The 8,544-nt window shown below is 36.9% G+C and overlaps 1 non-coding gene across 1 annotated transcript; it reads left to right on the forward strand.

Moving 5' to 3' along the window:
• The first annotated feature begins 6,808 nt into the window (after window positions 1-6,808).
• LOC119622047 (U6 spliceosomal RNA) lies at window positions 6,809-6,915 on the forward strand. Its single transcript, XR_005238643.1, has one exon. It is a non-coding gene; the product is annotated as a U6 spliceosomal RNA (small nuclear RNA).
• The last annotated feature ends 1,629 nt before the right edge of the window (window positions 6,916-8,544 follow it).

An 8,544-nucleotide genomic window follows, 5' to 3' on the forward strand; every position in this document is an offset into this window, starting at 1 on the left:
CTGTACCCTTTATAATGGTTGATCATATGTTCCAGTTTGTTGAGGACAATGTCATTTTCCATCTATTGTCCTACAGCCATGATTAATAATCCCTTTCACTCTAGAAATGGTTGCACTTGAATAACAAATTATGTGGTCACCCTACCTTCATATGTGATTATAATCATTACTCTTGTATACTTACACAATTTCTACAAATATCAGCAAATAAATGTAAACTTTTATCTCTCAAAAAATAGCCAAGATGATATGTGTAGTTGTAAAAACAGAGTCAATTGATGAATCTATTGACAGTAAATTCGTTAGGATCATGTTAGCTGGTATAATAAAGAACCAAATGAATAGTGATTCAAAACAATAGAAGCTTATTAGTGTCTCACATAAAGTTCAAAATGTGTGTTCTAGGTAGATATTCAGGGGCTGGGGTTAAGGCTCACTTCATCTTGAGGCACTGCCATCTTTAACAAGTAGCTTCCAAGAGTTCCACATGTCTTAATTTGGGCCACTATAACAAATTACCATAGACTAGGTGGCTTATAAAATTATACATTTATTTCTCAGAGTTCTGGAGACTGGAAGTCAGACATCGGGGTGTCAGCATGCTCAGGTTCTGGGGAGGGCCCTCTTCTAGGTTGCAGATGGCCAACTTCTCATTGCATCCTCACATGGTTAAAAGAGGGAAGAGACTTCTCTGGGGTCTCTTTTGTAAGTGCACTAATCTCATTTAAAAGGGCTCCACTCTTGTGACCCAACCACTTCCCAAAAGCCCCCACCTCTTAATACCATTACATAGTGGGTTAGTATTTCAACATATTAATTGGGGGGACACAAATGTTCTGTCTATATCCACCATGTTTGTCTGTATCAAGCCAGTGAATTGGAAAAAGGCTTGGTGGATTCCACATGATATTATGAGTCATACCTGAAAGACGCACAGGTCATTCCTGATCACATTTTATTAGTGAGAACTCAGTGCCTTGATCACATCGAACCATGAGGGATGCTAGAAAATGTAGTCTAGCTGTATACACAGATGAAGAAATCAGTTTGGTAAATAATTTTGCCACAGTAGTCAAGGACATCATTTTTAAATGGAATAGAATAGAATAAGCCAAGATTCATTTGACCTGGAATATAGGAAAGGTTAGTATAGTTTTGGAAAAGCCTTGTTTCAGTCATCTATATATTTGTATGCATGCTTGTGTGTAAAATGTATTTCTTATACTGCGTCACAGTCAAAAAGTTAAAGCCATTCTACCAAATAAATTTCCATATAAACAGTATTAGAAGAGATAGCCAAAGGAAAAAATGAGGGCTCAAGCTCTGAAGAGAGCTTTAAAATCACTGAGAAACTGGGCAAGTGTGAACATGCTTAAACGCTCATAAGTGACAATAACATCAACCAACCAGACGCAACTGTGTAGACTGGGCTGATCCTGAGAAACACTGGCATTGATAAGTGAGTCAGGTTGGACTTAGGTACCCACCCACTCCTCTGACAGCAGCCCACCCCTGTTCTCCAAGGATCTCACCTATGCCCATGCATGCAAAGTATGAGGGGATAATTTAGTCATTTCTAGCAGAACTGGCATGGAAAAATCATCATGAATCAAAAGAATTAGGCTTTCAAATTTGAATAAAGGGCTGGTTTCCTCACATTTTAGGGCAAAAAATCAGATCTGATCTCAGTATAACTTCCAATCACATCACACAAAGAGCCACTCTCTTGATACTGTGTAGGGCTGTGTATGAGCATGAGTGTGTATGTGCACGTGTGTGTGCACATGCGTATGCTTAAGTACATACTTACCTGTGTGCTGAGACACAGGAGAGGTAGGACAATAGAAAGATCAAGAAGTATTGAGAATTCCTGGCATAAGCAGAATGAATGGAGCTGGTTTAATTCATCTTGAGAGGACTTCAGCAGGCTTTTCTAAGGAAAGGCAGGACATAATCTAGAAAAACAGAGCAGAGATGACATTTTGAGCATGGGAATCTATGGCAAGCCATAGAATATGCTTTAGAGTTGAAATAAGCAGACCTGTATTTGAGTCCGAGAGAGATGGCTTATTCTTCCCATTACACAAATTAGAAAACTGAGAGTCATAGAGGTTACACCCAAGATTTTGCAGCTCATATGAAGAACTAGTACTCAAAGAAGTAGGCTCAGTAGTGGAAAAAGATAAGAATCTACCCAGAAGGATTGTCCATCTCAGAGGCAGAACATACTGGGACCACAGGAAATTCAGATGGTGGCTGAGCCCCTGCTGAGGGAGAGTAACCAGAGCTCTTCAGTACAGGATCAGACAGCTGGTCCTTACTAGAGTGCTTTGGGCTGCTGTTTCACCAGGGAAAAAGCAACAGTGAAATGAAAAGAAGTTGGTGGGCATTCTGGAAAATGCCATAAGTTGAATGTGTCCCATCTCTTCTTTGCTATACTACACTCCAAATAAAAAAGAAAGAGATTAATCACCTGTAAAACAGGCATTCAACTCAATTTTCCCATGCAGGTCTATAAACCCAGCCCCTCCCTTTCCATTCCCTCTCCCACAACCCACCGGAACAGGGCTGGAGACAGTCATTTCTTAGAAACACTAAAAATATACATTACATCATTCATCCCCCACAGCCTTCAACCCCCCCACAACAAGCCAAGTAATTTGAGCCCCTCTGCAAGGCATGCCATAGCCTCCCTTTGAGGTCTGTGTTTTCCCTATTTATTGTACCTGGGAGACTGACAGACATATGTTTTATGATACATTATATATTAGGCTTGGCTAGAGGCTCTATTTCCATTAAAGATGACTAAAGCACTAAGTTATAGCTACCTGGACCTCCCCTGCCATTTGTCTTCTGAAGCTATTCTCTGAGCTGTATTTCTGTCTTTTACTGTGACATTTGCTCACAAAATGGACAGAGCTTGGCCATTAAAAACCAAAGACAATATTTTTTAGAACAGAGCTCTAGAGCCCTCTTCCTGAATTCCTCCAGTTCTTGGTTCTGACAATTTCCTGAAATAGACGAGTGATCCCCAAAGCTGCAAAATCACATCTCTTTAAAACACCAGCTAAAACTGAGAAAGATAAAATAAAAACAGATCTACTTTTCCAAAATGGGGTTATGTGAGTTGCTGCTCCCTTCAGGCAACTGTTCGGCAATTGACATGTGGTTTCTGCATGGTAATTAATTAAATGCTCACCCTCATTCATAAGACACTTGTGGGGATTACTTTTTTTTTAAAGTTGGTTTTTAAAATTTAGAATGATGCCTTTAGATCAATTTAGATACCATGTCATTGCACAGGTAATTAGTAAAATAAGGAAAAGACAATGATAAAAATAGAAGCAACATCAAAAAAAAAAGCCAACCTTCATTAGCATTATAACCTATGAATTAAAGCTGGTAACGGGGAAAAATAACTTCATTTATCCTGTGCAAGAGTCAGTGATTAATTGAAAATACACATCAAAGAGCTTCATTTGCATATAGCAGCTCTGGTACTCTGAGAAGCTTTGTGTGGGAAGGGGTTTCCTATTGAACACACACAGATACATAGAGACCTCTCACGATGCTACAAGAGCCATCATTCCTTCCAACTATGAAGGATGTCCAGCTTCATTGATATGTTTACAGCCTGACCCAGAGAGACCACTGAGTTGAACAATGGACAAAGAGACACAGAAGTATTTCTAGATATACAAGTATATAAAGAGGATAAGAAACATATTCCTTAGTAATTTTTTTAACCTGGAAATGTCCCTCACAGGTGGTTTTCCATCCTCTAATTTCCCACAGTTAATGTTTTAGGAAGGAAAATGCTCCCCTCTTCTTCTTGATTTCCCATCCTAAAGACCATTCCTCAATTGGATGTGTGGTGCCTCCATACACACCAGCCTTCACATTTACTGCCACATGGAATGGCAAATTTCTTGGGCATTGATTGCTTATCTTCTCTCTGAATACAGGATGCTCAATCTCTTTGTAAGTCTCCTTTTGAAAGCTGATGAGATATTATGGAGGTATATCACTGGAACTTGCTCCACCCTTGCCCTGCCCACAATGTGCAGACACTACTCTGGATATGAACCACTATGTTCTAAGAAGCATTCCATTTGGGTGTTGTGTATGGCAAACACAGCCTCAGACGGCCATTACTAGGGCAGGACTTCCAGAATAGCTGAGCAAGGAGCTCACCAAATCCTCATCCCAAAAAGCAAAAATAAAACTGGATAAAATTGTCAAAAGCAACCATTTCAGGAATCCTGAAATTGACCAAAAACAAAACCAAAAAATGAGAAGCATTTATTCATGAAAAATGATTGAATCTCGGTAAGAATAGAGAGGGATTGTTATTTTTGTCCAAGACTGTTTCATGCTGTTCCACCCAGCTTCATGCCACTGTAGTTCTACCAGGGCAGGGCAGGCCTTGAGGACCAGCAGCTCCATGGCTGGAAGGGCTAATGTGATATGGAATGGAGGATGGAAAAACCCATGGTTGAAAACAATAGCAATCTTGGGGATAAACAATCAGAAAAAACCAAAATCATAACTAGCCTGGAATTGCCCTACTGGCTGGGCCAGTAGGCAATCATACCAGTAGAAGAGCAAGAAATTTATCAGCAAGATCCAGAGATCAGAACAGCCAGAGTGGGCCTCGGTAAGCTCCCACATAACCCTAGGTATCTGGAAGTCTGCATATGTACCATGGCTGTGCTTATGCTCAGGAAAGACTGAAGAGGGTCTTAGTGAGCTACTTGTCGCTGAATGAATGTGAGACTCTAAAAGCACAGAAAGTAAAGACTGACAGACTTGCAAACTGCCTAAACTTTGAATGCCATTTTCCAAACCATACACAGATCCATCAGCATACGGTAAAAGCCTTATTGGCTCAAGGAGTTTAAATCTTTGGCTGACCTCTATGCTATGCTGACCCAGATATGACTCCAAAAGACACAGGCTTAAAAATAAGATCAAGATTTTTTTTTTAATTGAGTGGAGACATCAGTGGCTGCACACTGCCGGAGAGACAGGCTGTATATAGTTATTTCAGTAAATAAATAACAATAATAGCAAATAACAAATAAATAACAAAAATAGCAACAACAAAACCCGGGCAAAGAGGAATCAGAGTCCAGAGTTGCTATAATATATTATCAAAACTGTCCAGCTTTCAACAAAAAGTTATGAGACATGCAAAAAATGAAAACAAAAACAGGACAGTGTGACTCATACACAAGAACAAAAAAGAGCAGGCAATAGAAACTCTCTGAAAGACCCCAGGTGATGGACTTACCAGACAAAGACTTCAAAGTAGGTGTTATTAACATGTTCCAAAAGTACAAAGGAAATCCCCTTTAAAGAATCAAAAGAAAATATGGTTCCCAAGAAAAAATGAAATGTTTGAAGTGAGAGATATCCCAGTTACACTGATTTGACCATTACACATTGTATGCTTGTATCAAAATATCACAGGTACCCCATAAATATGTACAATTATTATAAAACAATAGAAATGTAAAAGACAAAAAAGAAAATATAACAATGACTCATCAAACACAGAATATCAAAGAGAAATTATTTTTAAAAGACTATTCTTAAATTCTAGAGTTAAGAATGATAACAGAAATAAAACATACACAAAGGGGCTCAACAAGAGATTTGAGTGGCAAAAGAAAGAATCAGCAAATTTGAAGGTAAATCACAAGAAATTGTCCAACATGAAGAATGGAAAGAAAAACTAATGAAGAAATATTAGCAGAGCCTGAGAGACCTGTGAGTACAATTAAGTATTCTAACATATGTGTACTGGAGTTCGAAAAGAAGAAAAGAGAAAGAGGCAAAAAAAATGAAGACATAATGACCCAAACTTCCCCAAATGGATTAAAAACATTAATTGACACACCCAAGAAGCATAATTAATTCCAAGTAAGATGAACTAGAAGACATTTACAGAGACACATCATAGCCAAGATGTTGAAAGGCAAAGACAGAGAAAATCTTGAAAGTAGAAAGAGAAAAGCAATTCATCACAGACAAGTGGAAAGGAGAGCTTGATTGATTAGCAACTGATTTCTCTTCAGAAATAATGGAGGCTCAGAATGCAGTGGAATGACATATTCAACGTATTGAAAGAAAAAAAAAACTGTCAACCAAGAATCCCATATCTAGCAAAACTATATTTCAAAACTGAAGGCAAAACAAAGACATTTCCAGATAAACATGATCTCTCTTACAAAAAATACTAAATGAAATTCCTCAGGGTGAAAGAAAATAACACTAGACAGTAATTCAAATTCACACAAAAAATACAGAGCATGAGTAAAAGTAACTATGTATTTAAATATAAGAAACTTTAGAAAGGTAGTTTCTCTCTTCTCTTAATTTATTTAGAAGACAATTGTACAAAATAATAATTATAAAAATTTTCCTGTTGGAAATATGTCATACAAAGAAGTAATATTTATAAATAATAATATCACAAAGGAGGAGGGATAGAATAGAACTATACTGAAGCAAAATTTCTGTATTTCACTGGAATTAAGTTAGCATTACCTAAAATACATCGTTTTTAGTTTAGAAACATACTGTACTTCCTCCATAAGAACAACTAAAAAAATTATTCCGAAAAATATAATTAAAAACTATTCAAAAAGGAATTTAAATAACACACTAAAAAAAAGTATTTAGGACAAAAACAGCAGTAAAGAAGGCATAGAGGAACAAAAGGGCATGAGACAAATAGAAAACAAATTGAAAATATGAGATTAAATACAAATATATCAATAACCACATTAAAAATCAAATGATTGTGCTCACTTCAGCAGCACATACACTAAAATATCAATGATGCAAAGAAGATCAGCATGACTTCTGTGCAAGAATGACATGCAAATTCATGAAGTATTCCACATACTTCTGAGTTTAAAAAAAAAAGGCTAATCCCTAAGGGTTACATAATGCATAGTCCTATTTTTATAACATTTTTGAAATGACAAAATTTTAGAAGTAGAGGTCAGATTAGTGGTTTCCACAGATTAGGGATGGGGCAGCAGTGGGGGTGGCAGGGCTATGGATATAGTTGTGAAAGGGAAACATGAGGGATACTTGTGTTGCTGGAACTGTTCAGTACCTTGACTGTGGCGGTGGATACACTATCCTACACAGGTGATAACATTACATAGAACTTAATAAACCCCCTCACCCACAGACACACACACACCCACCCACCCACACACACACACACACACGATTACAAATGAAGCTGGGGAAATAGAAATAAGAGCTACAGATTATACCACCAACAATATCCAAATTGTAATATTATACTATAGTTTTGCAAAATGTTACTGTTGTTGGAGAAAACTAGGCAAAATGTACCAGGGACTGTTCTGGGTTATTTCTTAGTACTATACATGAATATACACTTATCTCAATAAAAATTTTAATTAAAAATGTAAAAGGATTAAACATCCAAATTAAAGGGCAGACACAGTTATCCTGGATATAAAACAAGACCCAGCTATATGCTGTCTACAAGAGACACACATAGATTCAAAGACACAAATAGTAAAAGTTGAAAGTAAAAGTACAAAAATTATATTATGCAAATAGCAACCATAAGAGAGATAAAGTCTCTGTACTAGTAACAGACAAAATTAAGATAAAAAATATTGCTACAAAGAAGAACATTTTATAATTATAAAGCACTAGTTAATCAGGAAGATATAACAATTACAAAGTATACACATACCTGACAACAGAGTTCCAAAATACTTGAGGCAGAAACTTACAGAACTGAAGTAAGAAATAAAAAACTCCACAGTAATAGTTGAAGACTTCTATAGTCCACTCTATAGAATGGATAAAACAACTAGACATAAAATCAGCAGAGACATAACTAAGAGGGGTTAATGCCTTTCTCATGGGAGTGAGTTCTCACTCTCATGGGACTGTATTAGTTACCATGAGAGAAGGTTATTATAAAGTAAGGCTGCCTCTCATGTTTGGTTTCTTTGCACATGCTGCTTCCCTTTCTGCTTCTCCACCATGTTATGATGCAGCACATAGCCCTCACTGGAAGCCAACCAGATGCAGCCACCCAATCTTGAACTTCTCAGCCTCCAGAACTATGAGTCAAATAAACCTCATTTCTTTATAAATTATCGAGTCTCAGGTATTCTGTTGTCACAGCAGAGAATGGATTAAGACACTTGGTCACAAAATACACTTAATAAGCATAAAAGGATTAAAACAATGCAAAATATGTCCTCCAACCACATTGGAATCAAATTATAAATCAATAAAAGGAAATTTGTGAAGTCAATAAATACTTGGAAATTAAACAACACACTTCTAAATAACCAGTGGGTCATAGAAAAAATTTCAAGGGAAATTAGAAAGGAACTGAAGAAAAACAGAATCACAATATATCAAACTTTATGACAGAGAGAGAAAACAGTGTTTAGAAAGACCTTTATATCTTCAAAAGCCTATATTTTAAAAAAAAAAGATCTCCAATGAATTGCCTAACCTTTTACCTTAATA

The sequence above is a fragment of the Chlorocebus sabaeus genome, chromosome X (assembly GCF_047675955.1).
Source record: "Chlorocebus sabaeus isolate Y175 chromosome X, mChlSab1.0.hap1, whole genome shotgun sequence".
NCBI classification, from domain to species: Eukaryota; Metazoa; Chordata; class Mammalia; order Primates; family Cercopithecidae; genus Chlorocebus; species Chlorocebus sabaeus.